The 19,254-nt window shown below is 40.6% G+C and overlaps 1 long non-coding RNA gene across 1 annotated transcript; it reads left to right on the top strand.

Moving 5' to 3' along the window:
• Window positions 1–8,658: 8,658 nt before the first annotated feature.
• Window positions 8,659–18,932, top strand: LOC118793700. The gene is made up of 3 exons (XR_005005666.1): window positions 8,659–8,731; window positions 8,822–8,924; window positions 18,867–18,932. It is a non-coding gene; the product is annotated as an uncharacterized LOC118793700 (long non-coding RNA).
• The last annotated feature ends 322 nt before the right edge of the window (window positions 18,933–19,254 follow it).

Below are 19,254 nucleotides of genomic sequence, written 5' to 3'. Positions count from 1 at the left end.
ACTTCGGGTAGAAGAAATATGTTTCCATCGCATTATTTGTGCTTTACCGAATAAGGTATTTGGATTGGAGTGCATCCATATAACCTAGACTTAGTAAGCAATACTAACGGTAACACTTTACAATACTGGTACAATTCATATACTTAAATAATGTGTAACTAATGCATGACGCATGATGATTTAAGCCATGAATTCATGCTGCTCGCCATGAACTAATGATCAAGTAACTATAGCCTTGAAGGATTACATCACACTTAACCATTAATTATAGGATGTTAATTCACTGGTACTTAATACATCATTTGATATTAGCTTGATTTCATGTAGCATATGCATAAAGCCCAATACATGCTGTGTAGTAAGTAAACCTCCAATGCTTGATCAATGCTAGAATGGAACCAGCATCATTATTAGCATATCCACCCCCTTTACCAGAGGTTGTGAGGTGGGGATTGTCCCTTTTCATAATTAAAGGCTACTTTTAGTTTTCATCATTAATGAATCATTAATTCACCTTAATGGAAGTGTGTACCCCCAAGTAAAGTCATGTTATGATACTGATTTTTAAGTGATTGCTTAACCAAAATTAAGTCTTACGGTAACTGAATTCATCATAAACTAATGATGAATTTATAATGAATGTTTACCTTCAAATAAAGTCACATAAAATTATTCATGTAGTAAATGTTAATTCATCATTAATTCACTTTTACATCATCATCAGTTCACTGGAGTGTGGCATAAAAATACTATTTTTTATTTAAAAATGAGACATAAGTAATGACACTATTTTCTTAAGTCATCTTCACAGTATAACAACTCATAGCGGATTTATATGCATTCATACAGTTTTGCTTTCTTTGCTTAAACTATGAATTGTTTACTTATGTCCTTTAATAAACGTCCCAATGGACCATAATCATGCCTATTGCCTAGCCAGTAGGTCCATTCAATTACTGCTAAATGCTCTTTTAAGAGTAACTCATTCCTGTTTCCTCTGAGTTGCCACATTTGATTTTTGTAAATCCCCCAAGCCCTCTCTATATTGTGTGTATGTCCTCCACTGAGAGCATCAACAAAGTTTCTCCTGTGATTCACAGTGAAATGAGTGTAACCTGCAGTGGCAAGTGCACCCACGTATGCACGCCACTGGTCACTTATAATGGTAGACCCCCGACGAACATGCCCAAAGATAATTGGAAGAAGATGGCGACGAGAGCGTTTCTTCACAAGTCTGAGAATAGGTCGTCTTCTATGTCCTTTTATGCCCAGCATTCCAAAAACCCACTTGCGTCTTCTCCACGTGTTGCCGTACCGTCCTCGGCCATACTGTTCAAAGATAATGTATAAACGCCAACAATTGTCAGGATCAACACTGGGCACACAGACAGCATTATTGCCCATAATTTAAAATTAAAAGTTAGGTTGTCATTTTACACCGTTTTTTCTAATGAATATTTCAATTATGTATGACTGTTGCACAAAGATTCAATGTTATAATATTATAAGATTCATGTAAAATTCATACATGAATATAAGGTAGCCAATACCTTACATTTGTGGCAGAAGTTGCTTTCATCTATCATCACAAATTCATTAGGGCCACCAAGCTGCTGTCCTGTCTTCTTCCTCTTTCTTCTTATTGCATGACGGCAGACATTTCGCAATGTTTTGTTCACGTTGGTCAATGTGTGTGTGCTTCCCACAATCCCGTCCTGCAGCAAGTCAATTTGGCGCAGCCTCAAACCCTGACAAAACCTGAAAGACAGAGGATAAGAAATGTAAACAATGTACACAAGTTTTCTCAGTTTCCTTGAACCAATTTATGTAGGATTTCTGAAATGTCTCACGTACCATTCTAACACAAATTTCTTTCTTGAGGCCAGTTTTTTTCATCATTCATTTTAACCAAATCAAATTGAGATGGCTTTCTGATAACATGTAAAAAGTAATTAGTGCATCATTTAGTCAAAACCTTTGGTACCTGTATATATACATTAGCCAGGTGCTGAGATGTATTTTAATCCTTTCAAAAAATTACCCTGATCTAATGGATTTCTTTACATCTCTCACTCAATGACTTCGGTGACGGCATGTCCTGGTGGGACGAAATAGAGAAAATATATTTAGAGGAGTTACTTTATCTAAACCAATGTCAAAGGGGTTTACATACAATCATTCATCTGCATTTAATGACAAAGGTAGGCTAACAAAATGGGGTGGTATGATTCGAGCGCCAAATGTGGTGCAATCTAGGGTACTTACCATTGTAAAGTATCTATTCCGTCTGATGGTCTCAGTTTCATTTTATTGTGGCATAGTTTGCACTTTTTCTTTTTGTGCCATTTCACAACCATCTCGTTTCGGTCGTTATTACAGATACTTAATGTTTCCCTTCCAAGCCGACGTCTCATCGTTCAGAAAACTGTGATAGCAAGCAGGTCAAGCAGGTCAAGCAAGCGCTCAGGCGCAAACTCGGAGGTCCCGCCCACTCATAAGTGTTTTAAATTAAATTGCCTCTAACAAAAATCCATATATGTATTTTATTACACTTCTACATATGCCTGTTTACCATCCGATACATAAATGAACATTTGTAACTCTTGCAAAAAAGTAATATAAGAATCGCGAGATTTGACTTTGAGCGCTCCCAAAACGTAAACTGTCTATCAGTCAGTAGTAGAGCTGGAATTCGCGGGTCCAGTCATCAAAAGAAATGTCCACATACAGAAGAAGGAAAAGAAACCCACCAAAGAAATTTGTTGAGGAGCCATGCCTGAAAGGTAATGCCCTTACATGTCGAAGTATATGTGAGATATTTTTGTGCATAAGGCTGTGTTCACATGTAGCGTTTTTTTTTTTTTGATGAAAGACGCTGGCCAGAGCATTTTTTTTCCAAGTAAAAAAAACGCCGGAGAAGTTGAAATTTTTTCAACTGAAAAAAAAAACGCCCTGAGCTGCAGAAAAAGATGCCAGCGACGGCGTTAAAATAAATAAATAAACTGCTCAGGACGTTTTTGAAAGCACGGTCTACTCCATAGGATTATTATGTAAAACAGACGCTGACAGCTTCATAAAAGACGCTACGTGTGAACACAGCCTAACACATTTCTAGTTCACTTTATTTCGAATCGCACCAACTATTCTGTTAAGCTAAACGGGTTAACCCACGCTAGGATAATGTTAGCTCTGCACGTTCTTCATGCTGTTTAACATTAATGTTAACTAATAATGTGCATTATAATCAGTACAGATATGCCTTTTTACGCTTATTATTTTCATGCTGATCCTGCCAGGAATATTTAACTGTAAAACCTGATGACTTTAGGTATTGCAGAAAACGTTATGATTAATCTGAATACATTAGATTAATAGCTGTAGATCAAATGTTATTAAAGGTAGACACTGTAGATAACTTTTGTCTGCTCCAGTTATTCGTTAATTGTTGGAACAGAACGAATGTTAACATCCCTGGACCTGCTGTGTTTCTGTTGCATACTGTATGTATTGATGTAGCCATTGTTATCTTTTCTTATCAGATGTAAGCAGTGCAGAAGACTTGGAGGCTGAGTCTACTCCAGCCACAGCATCTGGGGAGATAGAAGTGTTGCCACCAGGCAAGTTCAATACTGCACAATGAGTTTATTTGAATTAGTTAGCTATTTTTATACAATTTTCAATTAGTTTTTATTTCAGATTTAAAACACATTAAAGGTTTTCGGTCCCCATTCTGAGCCATATGCCTGAGTTTTCAACGTGCATGGATCTTGACAAAGTACATGATCCCAGTATGTAGTAAATGTGTGTCTATTACTTCAGATATGGAAGATGACCTGGAGACCTTCCAGAATGAAACTTTAAAACTTCCAAAATGAAAGCATTCCATCACACCCAAAGGCACAGTGTTGATTGTCATTATTATCTGTATGTGAATTCAAGAAACAGAAAGGAAATATAGCTGCAAGCAGCAATTCCGGGGTCCAAGCACAAATAAGCTAATTGCCTGGGGGTCTTGAATTTCATGCATTAAAGTCTGTAATGAAGATTTTCACAAGCCAGTGTTAAGAAGAATTTGATGCACATTTGCATATCAATTAGTAAATGAAGCAAATGATTGGCTTGTAGAGGCTACACTGAATGGACAAAAGTATTCGGACGCCTGACTATTACACCAAGAGGGACTGTAATGACATTGTATTCAAATACATATACTTTAATATGGAGTTGGTCCCCCTTTTGCAGCTATAACAGCTTTCACTCTGCTTGGAAGGCTTTCCACAAGATTTTGGATTTTGGAGATTTTCTGTGGGAATTTGTGCCCATTCATTCTGTAGAGCATTTATGAGGTCAGGCACTGATGTTGGACGACAAGGCCTGGCTCGCAATCTCTGTTCCAGTTCATCCCAAAGATGCTCGATGGGGTTGGAAAGTTGGAAGCATAGCATTGTCCAAAATGTGTTGGTATGCTGAAGCATTAAGATTGCCCTTCACTGGAGATAAGGGGCCTAGCCCAAACCCTGAAAAACAAGTGTGGCCCAATACTTTTGTCCATATAGTGCATGTTTTATATATAGTATAGTATAGATATAGTAACTTTTCCTTCATAAATTAAGGGTTGTAAAATTTGTAAGGGTTTTACATACCAAGTTTTGTGCTGATCAGCACAGTGGTTCAGAAGCACATGAGTATTAACTGTCACAAAACTCATTATGTCACCGGTACATAGCTCTGGTGTTATCTGACATAGCGACTATTCCTTCGCAATTTAGATAGACCATACCCAAAGGCCCAACATATGGAATTTTGCATCAATTGAAGTTACGGTTCATGAGAAGATTTTTAAGTATATTTTTCACATATTAAAAATTGGATTTAAAATGGGCTGTTCAAGCGCTTGTGGAGTCAGTTTTTTGAAGGATCGCTTTCAAATTTGGAATATCTTGTCAGTGAGGCCTTGTCATTGTGCAGAAGAAATTTCAGAATGATTGATGCAACGGTGAATGATATTGGCTCATTTGCATATTAATTAGGAAATGAGGCAAATTGATTGGCTAGTGGCGGGCATGTTTTTTGATGTAGCAGCTTCTTTTTCGCAATTTAAGTCGGGATTTTGTTCAAGATGACGTGTTTAAAGTTTCGTGCAAATCGGCCCAACCGTTCAGGAGAAGATGTCATTTTTGCTGAAATCATAATTATGCAAATTAGCTCTAAATCCAATATTGGCGGACTTGAAAGCTTCAAGGGCCAAAGTTGTTCCTTGTGATGAGGGGAACCTGTATACCAAGTTTCGTGACTTTTTGTCAAATGGTTCAAGTGGGCTGAGCTTTTGAAAGTGGCAATTTCAATCCAAGATGGCTGCCAGGTCATGTGACCTATGGACGCCTTATTGGAAGCAATTGTTCAGGGGATGACCCTCTACCTTCCTACCAATTTTGGTGACTTTTTGATGCACGGTTTTAGTTTTATGGCCAAGATTGCAAAAGCGGCGGAATAATAATAATAATAATAATAATAATAATAATCCAAGTAAAAACAATTGGGTTCCAGCACCTTCGGTGCTTGGACCCATAATAATCCAAGTAAAAACAATAGGGTTCCAGCACCTTCAGTGCTTGGACCCCTAAATAGTATTTTTTTTTTTAATTTAAGTATACTATTGTACTGTACAACAATACTAGTATTGTGCCACTGCTATTGATTTATAATGGAGACTTCCTGTTATTTAAATGTATACTAAAGAAAATTAATCACTTACCCCCTTTCACATAGCTGTTTCCAAGTCCACTTTACTGGAATCTGCTGTGGCTACTGAAGAAGGTAAGTATCAAGGAAACTGAAGCTTTGGTTACATCACTTAAGTTAAATTGTAGCCAATAGCTTTACAGCTTTGATACTGTAAGGTATGTTGCTGCAAGGTTTCTTGTTTTCTCTTTTTTGTCTGTGTACAGTATAACCATTTTCGGGTATATTTGTAAAAACATATATGTTTGATTTATTACAGTTGCACCCACCATGGCACTGGCACTGCAAGAAGCAAAACATGCAATTGATCTAAGGGATCAGCAGATCGAACACCTAAAGGAGAAGGTGACTCTGTTAACAGAAGAGTAACTGTTTCTGCGGGACAGACTTGAAGAAGGTAAAAGATACATACCCTTTCATATCTACATCTGTTTCACAGAGCTCACCATGTTGAGCCATCTTATTTGTGCAGTAGCCCAAAATAGACAAACTGAAGACCCTTGCTCCAGGTTTCTCTGGCACAATGGTAGATTCTGGACCATGCTTGTAAAGGGAGCATATTTAGGTTAGTTGCAATTCAGCAACCTCACCACAGCATGCCACTAAAAACTACAGACTAACTCTGTAACACTAAAACGGCACTATGGAGTTTTGGTCTAAAAATAGCCAAATAAAAACATGATACACCTTGTTAACACCATCAACGGCCCAACAGCTTAAAACAAGTTTGCTTAAATGATAATTGGCCTTTTTTGGCAATATGAATTGTCATGATATCTTAGTAGTGTTAAGACACTGCGATTTGCGTGTTGCCTCAACACAAAAAACTTTTATAAAGCTATTTCCAGTATTGTGAGCCTGCTGTAGCAGTGGCTGAGACAGTGTTCTACCTGTTACAAGTCAATGAATTATAAAAATAATTTTTAAGCTGTTATTTGAGGGTAAATGTTATATTGTAGGGCTTTGACATAGTCATTGTTCATCTTTTTGTAGGATATTTACTATGAAGATTTTTAATCACAATATTTTTATATCATAGTCTTAAAAGACAGGGCTTATCACTGGACCATCCTCTTCCAGGCCACCAGTCCCAGCATAAGTGACCTCTTACAGCATATCCAGCGCATCTTCTGTGACCTCATCAGATGAAGATAAAAAGAAAAAATCCAAGAAAGTGAAGAGACACAAGGTGAATTTTCACAGAGGTATTCTGAAGACATCTTAACTTTCTTTGTTGTTGCCAGTTTGTGTGACTGTGTGGGCATATTTCAGAGTAATGCCTGGAAATCTGGGATTCATAGGCAGTGGCCACTGGCAGCCTCTTGTATGTGTTTTAGGAAACGTAAGAATAGGCATTTAATTTTAATTAGTGCAGTATATTTTATTAGTGCAGGAAAATTCAGTAATGAATGGACTTTCATATCTGTTTTACAGTAAAAACCCCGGAAGCCTCCATTGCCCGCTACCAGCAAATGGCAAAGCTGGTGCGGGAGAGAAGGAGCAAGGCAGAAGCCTACAGGATAGTCCGTGTCGACCGCAACACAATTGTCAACCAAGCTCCGATTGCAGAGCTGGCTTCAGCCAACCCCAGCAGATATGAGAAAAAACTGTTATTCTTTCTGCACTAAAGAGCCACAGGCAAGCGTGAGTGCTGATTTGAAAAAGAAAGATGTCCTTCTTGATATAAACAAGAAATAACTGTTTCATTTTTTGTGGCACTTTATCTGCTGTAGTTGAGCACATGTTCACATGTTCATAAGAAATCTGTATTACCATAACAAGGAAAATTTATGTTTATTATAACCATTAATTTATGGTTATTTTATGTTTTTCTTAATACACAGAAATAGCTATTCTGATTTTTGTTTAATTAACAAAAGGCACAAAATGTTTTGAATGTGCTGTGTTGTATTTTGGTTTAAAAAATCAGTGAACACATAGTATGCACATATATGTAAGCACACTTACAAATGATTATTATGTTGCTACTTGTCTTGGGTAGACACAGTTCTGTTTGGGAAAGGTGTATTAAAGTGTTAAGTCATGATTGATGTGTCGTTTTTGGGAGTAGGCCTGTGCCTTGTCTGGTCACTGGATCATGCAACAACGTGATATTGGGTCATTTGTCCATTAAATACGTGAGCTGATGATGATGTAAAATTGAATTAACAATGAATTAACATTTACTACATGAATAATTTTATGTGACTTTATTTGAATGTAAACATTCATTATAAATTCATCATTAGTTTATGATGAATTCGGTTACCATAAGACTTAATTTTGGTTAAGTAATCACTTAAAAATTAGTATTATGACATGACTTTACTTGGGGGGTACACACTTCCGTTAAGTAAAGGTGAATTAATGATTCATTAATGATGAAAACTAGAAGTAGCCTTTAATTATGAAAAGGGACAGTCTGGCAATGGACCCCAGCTCACAACCTCTGGTAAAGGGGGTGGATATGCTAGTAATGATGCTGGCTCCATTCTAGCATTGATCAAGCATTAGAGGTTTACTTACTACACAGCATGTATGGGCTTTATGCATATGCTACATGAAATCAAGCTAATATCAAATAATGTATTAAGTACCAGTAAATTAACATCCTATAATTAATGGTTAAGTAAGTGTGATGTAATCCTTCAAGGCTATAGTTACTTGATCATTAATTCATGGTGAGCAGCATGAATTCATGGCTTAAATCATCATGAGTCATGCATTAGTTAAACATTACTTAAGTATATGAATTGTACCATTATTGTAAAGTGTTACCATATGTAACCGGTAGAATGGAATGACCATTGCAGCCACCGTAGTGCTTGTTTACGGTCACGCCCCCTTCTATGCTGCTACGGAAGTTAGCCGTGCAAACAATTAACTTGCCACACAAGGCAGGTATATATAGGCCAGGTAAGAAGCATGGAGCTGACCTGCTCCTCTGCATCCCTTTGGTATCCGTGTGCCATAATATTCCTGATCTGAGGTAGGTTCCTGACTTGATTGTGTTTGTCGATTGGGTGTTGTGGGCAGGCTTCCATTACTTCCACGGTAACCAATATACTGCACTCAACAGGTGGTTGCTGGCATCCTGGGTTTGAAGAGTTTTGCGGTGGCTGTTCTTTTCCCACCCCGGTTCATTGCCTCTCTCCATAGGAGCAGCTAAGCCCATCGGGCAGGTAAAATTTCAATTTTATGAGTTGGTTCAACAGGTAGCCGTTAGAGCAGCAGTACCATGAGTTGTTCGGCGTCTCCCGTTTTTACCTCCTGTGTAAGTAATGTTGTCTTAACAGGAAGACTGCCACTGCTGCTTTGCCTTTCGTTAGTTTGTATGCCCTGAATATTGCCCTTGTTTTTAGTGTTCGTTGCTACTAGACTGTGTGTCCTTTAAACAAATTGCCTTTGCGGGTTGGTTGGTGTATTTTTGTTTTGTTTGCGTTTGTTCGTATGATTTTCCTCATTCTCGCATATGTGCCTGTGGGGTCGTTTTGTGTTCGTTGTGTTTATTGGTTAAGCCCAATTGGGCTGGTGTGTTCGGCAGCTCGTCTCCTCCGTGTCGCAGCGAGTGCGTGGGGGGGAGAACTCTTTCGTCCGCGCAGCTAGTATTTCGGTACTGGTGATCGCAATTGTCGGTACCTAAAAAAAAAAAAAAGGGGTAACGATAATTACTTTGGCTAGCTGGGTCGGACTTTGTGTGTACCCCCCCTAACAACATTCTTGACCTTATGAAATAGCAACTCCCGCAAACACGGAGCTGTGAGCTGATTGGTCTTTTTTTTTTTGGAGTTTCTGTTTGAGTTTGAGTTTGCATACACTGGAAGTGTGTGAGTGTGTGTGTGTGGGGATTCCTTTTCTTCCTTTATTTTTGTGTGTGCGGTTGGGTAGCGTTCCCGCCTGCTTGTAGCCGGGGAGGGCAGACAGGGGTGGACAGAAGGATAGGGGGAGGGGCTTCGCCGGGAGAGGGATAGCTGTGTCTCAAATTTTATGAATTGTTTTGTTAAAATTGTGTTTTTTTTTTTTAACCTAATAAAATAAAGAGGAGTTATCCTACTCACCTTGTCCTGGCATTCTTGTGGCGGGCGGATCCCTCGGAGGGCGAACGGGTCAGGCATTGTGTCACTCCTGACATAGGTGCTGAGGTTCTCCTGGGGGGGAGGCTAGGCACTCGGTGGTGAGGTCCCGTCACTGCATGGTTTGCTTATAGGTTGCACTGGAGTTCACAGAAGGTACACCTGTTTTTTCTTTGAAGCACTTGTGTGAGTATTTCACTTCTGGACACACACTACTGTAGTCTGCCTCCCCGTGGCTGACTGAGGCCCTCTCCGCATTGGCATTTTAATGTACTCTTTCAATAAAGTAAAATTTTAACTTGTACCGTAGCACGAACAAATAAGTGTGTTGTATTTTGGAAACAACGTCTCTGTCCTCTCTCAGTGAGCGAACTTGTGTGTCTAGAATGTCCTCCTAGGATTGATTGAACTGGTGTTCAATCAATCCTAATCCCAATCCCTCAAATCACAACACAAAATAAAATTGATTTTACAAACACATGGATACAATCATTGAGAGTTCTCAATATAATAAATGAATCACATTTAAAGTGTTGAAAGCAACTTTTTTTGAACAGCTGTGTTTAATTCTGCTGCAGTCCTGTTCCTCAGTGGTAATTTGATTTGGGGATGCCTGCTTGATAAGAAAGTCTGTATGACTGGAGGCTATGTGAGATTCAGTACTGGCTATTTTTTCCAGCCCTTCTCTTTTGTTGAATGGAGGAGTTCTGAAAGATTCTGATGTGATTTTCTTTTCAGATATAGGATAAATCTAGCATTTTTACATAGATTTTGGTTATCTCTGTTTCACTGGGCCTCTTTCCCTTTCCCCTTTTCTTGGTTTGTGGCGGGTTCCCTTTCCACTACCTCACTGACAAAATGTAAACTTTGCAGTGTCCGTGTTGTGTTGTGTGATTTAAAATAGTTGAATTAAATGATCTAGCTCAATGAAAGGAATGAAGGTGGACCCAACCCTATTGATATGGTCTTACAGACTAACCTGACTAACCATAGCACTGTTTTTTGTTATAGACATTTACAGTTACATTATTCATTCTAACTGACATTTTTGTGCAAAAATTAAACATTATTAAAATACTCTCAAACTTCATTAATGTTATTGGCATGATTTAACTTCAATTGTTCTCTATTGCTAATTGCAATGTACTGTTCACCCCATAAATGAAAGACTCACAAATGCACGTACATGAATATTATAAATCTATATTGAAGCCTTATAATTGCCTTTTTTGAAGTGCCTATGCTGAGGTTATTTGTAAGAACTGCATGACAACTGCTTTAGTCTAAGCACTGAAGTAAATGTTAGAAAAAATATTATTGCTTTTAATAATGGTCAATTTATGACATCTTCTGTCAGTACTCCAGCCCCCTAGCTGTTGTTGTGTTCTCCCTGTCTGTCTATGTGCTCCATGTGCTTTTTTTTTTTCCTTTGTGTTCCAGCCCTGCCCCACTCTCTGCCCTGTCCCCGCCCACCTGATTTCCAGATCGCCTCCACCTGCCTGCCTGCTCACCTGCATCCCATTGCCTCATCAGCCCAGCCCTATTTACACCCTGCTTGTCTCTGTCTTGTTGCTAGTTCGTTCCAGCTTTTTTCCCTGTTATGTACCCGCCTGTTTTCTCGTGCCACTTAATCTGTGTTTGACTCCAGCTCAACTTTGTTCCTCGTCTCTGCCTGCCTCTCCTGCCTTGGTTGCTTGATCTGATCCCCCACCCGGTTCCGACCCAGCCAGTTGCCGTCCCCGATCCCCGCTCCTGGTTTGTGTTGCTTTGGACTGTCTTCCCGGTTTTGACCCTGCCTGTACCGCTACCTCGAGTCTGCCCAGCGATTTCTAATAAAACCTGTGAAACCTGCACTCGCCTGGTCCGCATCTGAGTCCGCGCCTGCACCCTGACACCTTCATAAGAACTGATACTTGTATACTATGATGAATAATTGTTCTTTTTTTTGTGATTATGCTTTTTATTATTATAATGCAATAAAATAAAATACATCATACACAAACAGAGCATATGGATGAGAGTAGGAAAAAAAAACAGAACAACACAACACTTAACAAATGTTGGCAGCAAATTCATATTGACTGTAGGATCATCAAAGAAGCTCTTTAAGAGCAGAGACTATATTCATCCAGGCATGTACAGTGGTTGTCTTTGCCTTGTTGACCTTTGCTGTTGTACATTCTAGGCAAGCTATGTAATGGAATGAGACTATCCATAAAAAAAAAAAAATATATATATATATATATATATATATATATATATATATATAGAAGTAGGCAAAGGTTTGACCACACTGTTTCCCAGTCTGGGTAGAAACCTAACCAAGAAAGTTCCAGATCCCACTTTGACAGTATCTTTAAAGGCTTGTGAACACTCTTCAGTAAAATATAATCAATTCTTGAAAATGATTGGTGCCTTGGAGAATAGAATGTGTAGCCTTTCGTACGAGGATTATGTATGCGGCATTGGTCAGTTAAATTCAATTCTGTAATAAATCTATTCAGAAGTGATGAGGAAATTGTACTAGAGGAGTTAGGAATAGCAGATGAGCGATCAAGCTGAGGATGAATTGAAGCATTAAAATCTCCCCCTGTGATGATATAATGGTCACTGAATTCTTGTAGTTTTTCACTGATGTTATACAAAAAATGTTGATCAGGCTCATTTGGGGCATAAATGGATGCAAGTGGGAGTTTAGAATGATTTATTGTTACAGCTGCATACACAAAACGGCCATGGTCATCTCCTCCCAGTAAGTGTATGGATAAATGTAGAGATCTCTTTGCAAGTATCAACACACCTTTGGACTTATTAGTAGCGCAGGAGTACGCCAGAAACTTATAATTCTTGTTTTGGAAGCAGGTCACAACCTCCTTTTTCAAGTGTGTTTCCTGAACAAAAGCTATGGCTATTGATTTGCGTAGCAAAAATTCTAAACAAGTTTGCCTGACTGGCGTATTAAGGCCACGCACGTTCCAGGACATAATATTTAGATTAGGCATAGTCTACTGAGTTATAGTAGGACAGCAGGACTGGAGAAGCCTTTCTGGAAAACACCTTTAACAATAAACTGTGCGGTGCCCTAAGAGCAAAATTCCATAGACATACAAGGGTTAAAGTAAAGTTAACGGCTGCCAGCAAAACTACACAAATAACAACACTCCAAACTATATGCAAAACATACTTTACAAGCCGCAAAGAGATCGTCAAGAGAGTCCCACTCGTTACAAAGATGCAATTATTCAGCAGAGAAGAAAGCAAGACGTTGATATGTCGCTTGTTTAAAAACAAAAAAAAAACTGTAGCTACAGGGAAGTGAATACACCTAAAGGAAACCCCCGTTTATGTAAACCCAAAGATCTGTCTAGTATTCTGATTTGCGCTCCTGTAGCCTTGCTTGTAGGCCTATAACGCCAGAGTCAACTTAGCCTATGCATATGTTGTATTAAGAGGTGAAAATGGCTAGGCTAAAATGAAACGCACGTATATCTTACCTCCTCCTTATGACAGCACCAAGAGAAAAGTCCACAGTTCCATATTAAAACATCGGACAGGTTAAACTGTGTCATTGCTTGCAGCGACAGGTGTAGGTTGACGTTCTGCAGTAGGCACACTATCCATCTGATGCTCTGTATCCACCTTGGAGCTTGGGTTCTCCAGCGCTTCGTTCTCTCGCCCAAGAGCAGAGCTGGCACCTCTGCACGTCAGGATCTTAGACTGGATGAACTGCTCCGCTTCAAAGGGTGATCGGCACAGAATTTGCCTGCCACGATAGGTGATCTTCATTGTGGCTGGGAACAGGAGAAATGTTTGAATCCCATATGCCTCTATCCACTTTCTCACCTCAGCAAAGGCCTTTCGTTTCTTAGTAGTCTCCGCGCTGAAATCCGGAAAGAAATGTAAAGTGTCCATGCCATGTTTAAAGGGATGCACGGTTTTCGCACCCCTTAGGATTGCTTGTCTGTGGGTGTAGTCTAGTAACTTGAATATAATTGTGCGGGGGCGGCTAACGTTGGTGGTTCTCTCCAAACACAGACGGTGGGCTCGTTCTATCTTTATATCACGATCTGCAACAGATGGGATCCATATAGGTAAATTCGCCTTTAAAAAAGCGATGCAGTTTTCTCTCTCCACTCCCTCACTCAGCCCAACTAAACGCAGGTTAAATCTTCTACTCCAATCTTCCATATCCACCAATTTGGTATTCAGCTCATCCATTTTCTGCCTTAAAGCATTGACCTGGTCTCTATCATGTCTAGCTGCTGACTGAGTAGAATCACACCTTGACTGAAGTCGTTGAACTGATTTCTCGAGTTGTTCAATCTGGCTGGTGGCTGTTGTGATGGTATCAGTGGCGTTCTTCAGTTCAAGTCTAAGGTCGGAAATTTGTGGGAGCAGAACATCATCTAAAGCAGCTTTGACCGCGGCAGTAACGGTGTTATTAAGCTCAGCTCTCTGTTCAGCTAGTGTGCTGTCCAGATTTGCTTTGGAGATGCAAAGCGGCGATTCCTTGAATCTCTTCTTGACAGGGGAATGTTCGGTTTCATTGGTAGCACCATCGCTGTGTTGTACCGACATTTTAGAGGATTTAACATAGTTCAGCATTATTTGCTTCCTAATAAACTGAAAGAAACAAGTGGTAAATGGAGCTCACTAAATTCACATCTGTGCCGCCATGAATCAGTCACATGACTCAACTCATGAATAATTGTTCTTGTCGTCTTTGTCAGATACCATTTCTACCAGAAAACTATCTGTGACGACACTTATTGGTGGTGTAGACTCCTTTACCATACAACAGAAATTGTCTTTTTAGTTGACTATGTGATACTACCACATAAGGATGTTATGGAGTGTTTTTTTTCTTTTCATGAAGCAGAAATCAAAAGGACTGGTTCAGGAAATACACCTTTAATTAAAGGTTAAGCCTTTCTATGTGCTATATGTTTTGTGTATTGTAAATTCTTGTTTTGCATGTAACTTACTTGTACTTTATGGTGGTACTATGATGAAAAAAAAATATTGTGAACACTTATGGTGCTTCTCCTTTAAGCAGTTCCACACGACTTGTACGTGGAGACTAATTGTACAGGACTTGGAGGAGGAAGTAAAGGCTTAACTGGGAACCTGGAAAAGTCCTAAAAATTAGGATTTGGTTTTAAGAAAAAATCAGCAAAATTCAGCTGAAACAGAACTTTTATAACTTTTAATGATAGTACTTTTCATATATTTTATTATATAGTGATGTAAAATCAAGATATAAGTGACTTTTTTCTTAACCAAGGAAAAGCTAACAAGAAAAGAAGAGCCATGTGTTGCCCTTGTTAATGTTTGGAAGGGCAAAGAAAAAAAACCAAAGCTGCATCTCAAAAGTGCTAAATTGTATTCTGTCCTCAATTCCTACATCCTCGCGTCCTTTGTGAGCTGGAAACCAATAAATGGGCACCTCTTTTAAGATAGTTCCAATTTTTCCTTCTTTGTTTCTTCTGGCGGAGGATGTATCTTCACATTGAAGAGTTTTTTCAAGAATCTATCACATAAACCGTCACATACTGTATGTATCACATCATGTATGTTTCTGTTGTTGAAATTATAAACAGTCACTACAGCAATACAAAAAGATATATGAAATATAAGCAGCCATGACTGATCACAATAGAAATAAACCATGTTTTGACATGATTGCAAGCATCTTTCAGATTTTTTCACTAAATAGCTCATAAAGACATGATGTTGTATTTTGTATCTTCCTTAAAAATTCTTTGAATTAGATATTTCTGTTTTTTGAAGTTTCCAATTTATTGATTTTGTGAGCAAAGTTTTTCAATTAGACATCCAGTACATTCTATGTTTAAACAAATATCTGCCCTGACAAGAGACGAGATTCCTACCAAACATCAAACAAAATTGACAATGCCTATTTGAATATGAGCATTCTATTTCTCTTGTGGTCCTGGAGGGCTGAAGTGTCTACACACTTTCATTCCATCAGGTTTCTTACACACATTACTCAATAGATCATTCTCTTCAATTAGTTTAGCTTTGCTTTTCATTTTTGTGAGTGTTGCCGATTTACAGACAGCTGGAACTCCAGCTGGGATGTGGTCCTGCTGGGCCAGGGTGGAGCACTACTGCTTATCCTATGTAAATCATGAGACTGGCAGCTTTCCCATGTGTCGCATTCCAACAGCTTCTCTGAGACATTCATATGCATCAGACTCATTGATTGTTAATGACAAACATTCATCAGGAACTAAGAAGCTTTTGGATGCCACACAGTGAAGAATGCCCTTAACATTCTTCTCATTGGCCAGGGCCAATGAGTTGAACCTGTTTTTCAATAGGTTTGATACTGAAGCCCTGGTCCACCCACCCCCAGCCCCTCGATTATTCACACCTCCCATATCACCTTACAGCCCCCCTCCAGACCCTCTCAGGCCCCTGTACCGGGGACTGCCCTTCCCCCCTCGCCACTCTCCCCAACTATCACAACTGACCAGGTGAAGAGGCAACTGGAAAGACTCCACTCAGGCAAAGCTGCAGGCCCCGACGGCGTGGGAACTGAGGTGGTTAAGGGTTGTGCTGAACAGCTTTGTGGAGTCTTCCAAAACATCTTCAGTCTGAGCCTGAGACTTGGAAAGGTTCTGTCAGTGCTCCCGCCCCCTAGCTATTGTGTTTTTGTTTTTCCCTGTCCATGTGCTTTTGTTTTCCTTGTGTTCTAGCCCTGCCCCACTCTCCGCCCTGTCTCCGCCCACCCGATCATCTCCTCCTGCCTGCTTACACACCTGCTTCCCATCTTCTCATCAGCCCAGCCCTATATCTACCCTGCTTGTCTCTGTCTTGTTGCCAGTTCGTCGCAGTGTGTTTGTACCTGTCTTGTTCCCGCCGTGTTTTCTGCCTGATCGCTGTTCCCCGAATCGACCCTGCCTGCTCTTCTACCTTGCTCCTGCCTGCTGTCCTGCCTTGTTCACCTGATCTTCCTGACTACCTGGTTTGACCCTGCCTGTCCCCGGCTTTGATTCCTGACTGTGTTTGGACTGCCTGCCTGGTCTCTACCCTGCCTGTTTTTGGTCACGATTTCTGCCCGGCGTCCTTCTAAAGGCACTTGGAATCTGGAGTTCTCGTGGTCTGCGCCTGAGTCCTTGCCTGTGCCCTGACAGGTTCCCGCGCTATGGAAAACATCATGCCTGGTCCCTGTGCCCAAGAAGGGGCACCCCAAGGTCTTAAATGACTACAGGCCAGTGGCGTTAACATTACATGTGATGAAGACCCTGGAGAGGCTTGTCCTCTCCCACCTCAGACCCCTGGTCAGACCAGCATTGGACCCCCTGCAGTTTGCTTACAAGGAACGCATCGGAGTGGAGGACGCCATCATATACCTGCTGCACTGGGCCTACTCCCATCTTGATGAGGCTGGAAGCACTATGAGAGTCATGTTTTTTGACTTCTCCAGCGCCTTCAACACCATACAGCCTTTACTGCTGGGAGACATGCTCAGGTGCATGCGAGTGGACGCCCCGCTTGTGACCTGGATTACTGACTACCTGACCAACAGACCACAGTATGTGAGACTTGGGAGCAGTGTGTCAGAGACAGTACTGAGCAGCACAGGGGCACCCCAGGGGACCGTCCTCTCTCCCTTCCTGTTCACCTTGTACACCTCTGACTTCAGGTACAACTCAGAGTTATGCCACCTTCAGAAGTTCTCTGATGACTCCATTATCGCGGGGTGTATCAAGGGGCAACAGGAGGCAGAATACAGGGGACTGATAGACAGCTTCGTGGAGTGGTGCAGCCTGAACCATCTGCAGCTAATCGTCAGCAAGACGAAGGAGCTGGTTGTGGACTTCCGCAAGTATAAACCTGCTCGGACCCCTGTCGCAATCCATGGAGTAGAAGTTGAAGTAGTCCACTCCTGCAAATACCTTGGAGTGCACTTAGATGACAGGCTGGAGTGGACTACGAACACAGAGGCCCTTTACAAGAAGGGCCAGTCGGCTTTACTTCCTGCGGAGACTACGATCCTTCAACGTCTGCAACAAGATGCTGCAGATGTTCTACCAGTCTGTGGTTTCCAGTGCCATCTTCTACACGGTGGTGTGCTGGGGGTGTGGTCTGAAAGCTGGGGATGCAAACAGACTGAACAAGCTCATCAGGAAAGCCAGCTCTGTCATAGGTGGCGGAATTGAGCTGGACTTACTAGGGGCGCTGGCGGAGAGAAGGATGCTTAACAAGCTGGTGAGCATCCTAAACAAGACCTCCCATCCTTTCCATGACGGGCTTGTGAAGATGAAGAGCACCTTCAGTGGCAGGCTGATCTCCCCAAAATGTTCCACTGAGAGGCACAGAAGGTCTTTTCTGCCTGCATCCATCAAACTATACAACTCCTCCCCTCTCCGCTGCAACATGGGATTGACTGGCACCTGATGCCCTGTGCTGTCCCCCCCCCCCACATAATCGTTGCACATGGGACAATAACTGTTCTCTAGCCATCTGGTCAGGATTTGCACTATACAGTTATCATTGTTTTGCATATTGTACAACAATAACTGTTTTTCTACTGCACTTCATACTGTATAATAGCAATAACCTTACCCTTGTTTATTCTTGTTTCATAATTCATTGTATACTATGTATATAATCATAGCACATGCATGATAACTTCTCAACGCATAATTGCACGAACTTCTTTCTATTTGTTGTATTTTATACCTCTTTATTTATTTTATTCAATTTATTCTTTTGTTGTTTTGATGTCTGCCGGATGGTGCAGTTGTGACACTCAAATTTCCTTCGGGATTAATAAAGTATTTCTTATTCTTATTCTTATTCTTAACACAGAGTGTCAAATTTAAGTGTTAAGTGCTATGCTTACACATCATTGTGACATTGACTGCTGTTTCAATCAATGGAAACATGTTTGGTAAGATTGAAAATGAATGGGAAATGGTGTGATTGCTGATTGAAGTTAGATCATGCCATCATGTTTCCCCCTGCTGCCATCAGGTGCATTTTGGAGGAGTTGCTCATAAAAGGTTTATATTTCTACAGACCATCCCTCTGGAACCCACACCCACAGCGCCTGTGTTCTGTTTGATGGCAGGCTGCCTTCCATCCTAAATTTGGTCAATTATGCGCTGCCCTCAGTGGACCTCCTTGGCTCAGTGGTCCATGGACTCCTTCACGTCACCCTGTTAGTGAGATACTGTCTGCCGCGTCACACTACGCTGAATAGGTCAGTCTGTGAAAGGGGTCACCTAATCTTTCAGTGGGCTTTGAAAGTGATTCTTTCAAGTTGCCCTTCTCCATCCCCCATGTCACTAAGGAGCTGCCTACTAGGTGTCTTTTGTTACGCTGGCTGATTTTGGTGGGACATGTCAGAATATACATTTAAGACAGGATAGGAATATGTCAGGGGTTGCAGACCTGTGTAATTTGT

Source organism: Megalops cyprinoides, chromosome 18 (assembly GCF_013368585.1).
Source record: "Megalops cyprinoides isolate fMegCyp1 chromosome 18, fMegCyp1.pri, whole genome shotgun sequence".
NCBI lineage: Eukaryota > Metazoa > Chordata > Actinopteri > Elopiformes > Megalopidae > Megalops > Megalops cyprinoides.
This window is presented reverse-complemented; position numbering and strand designations above follow the sequence as displayed.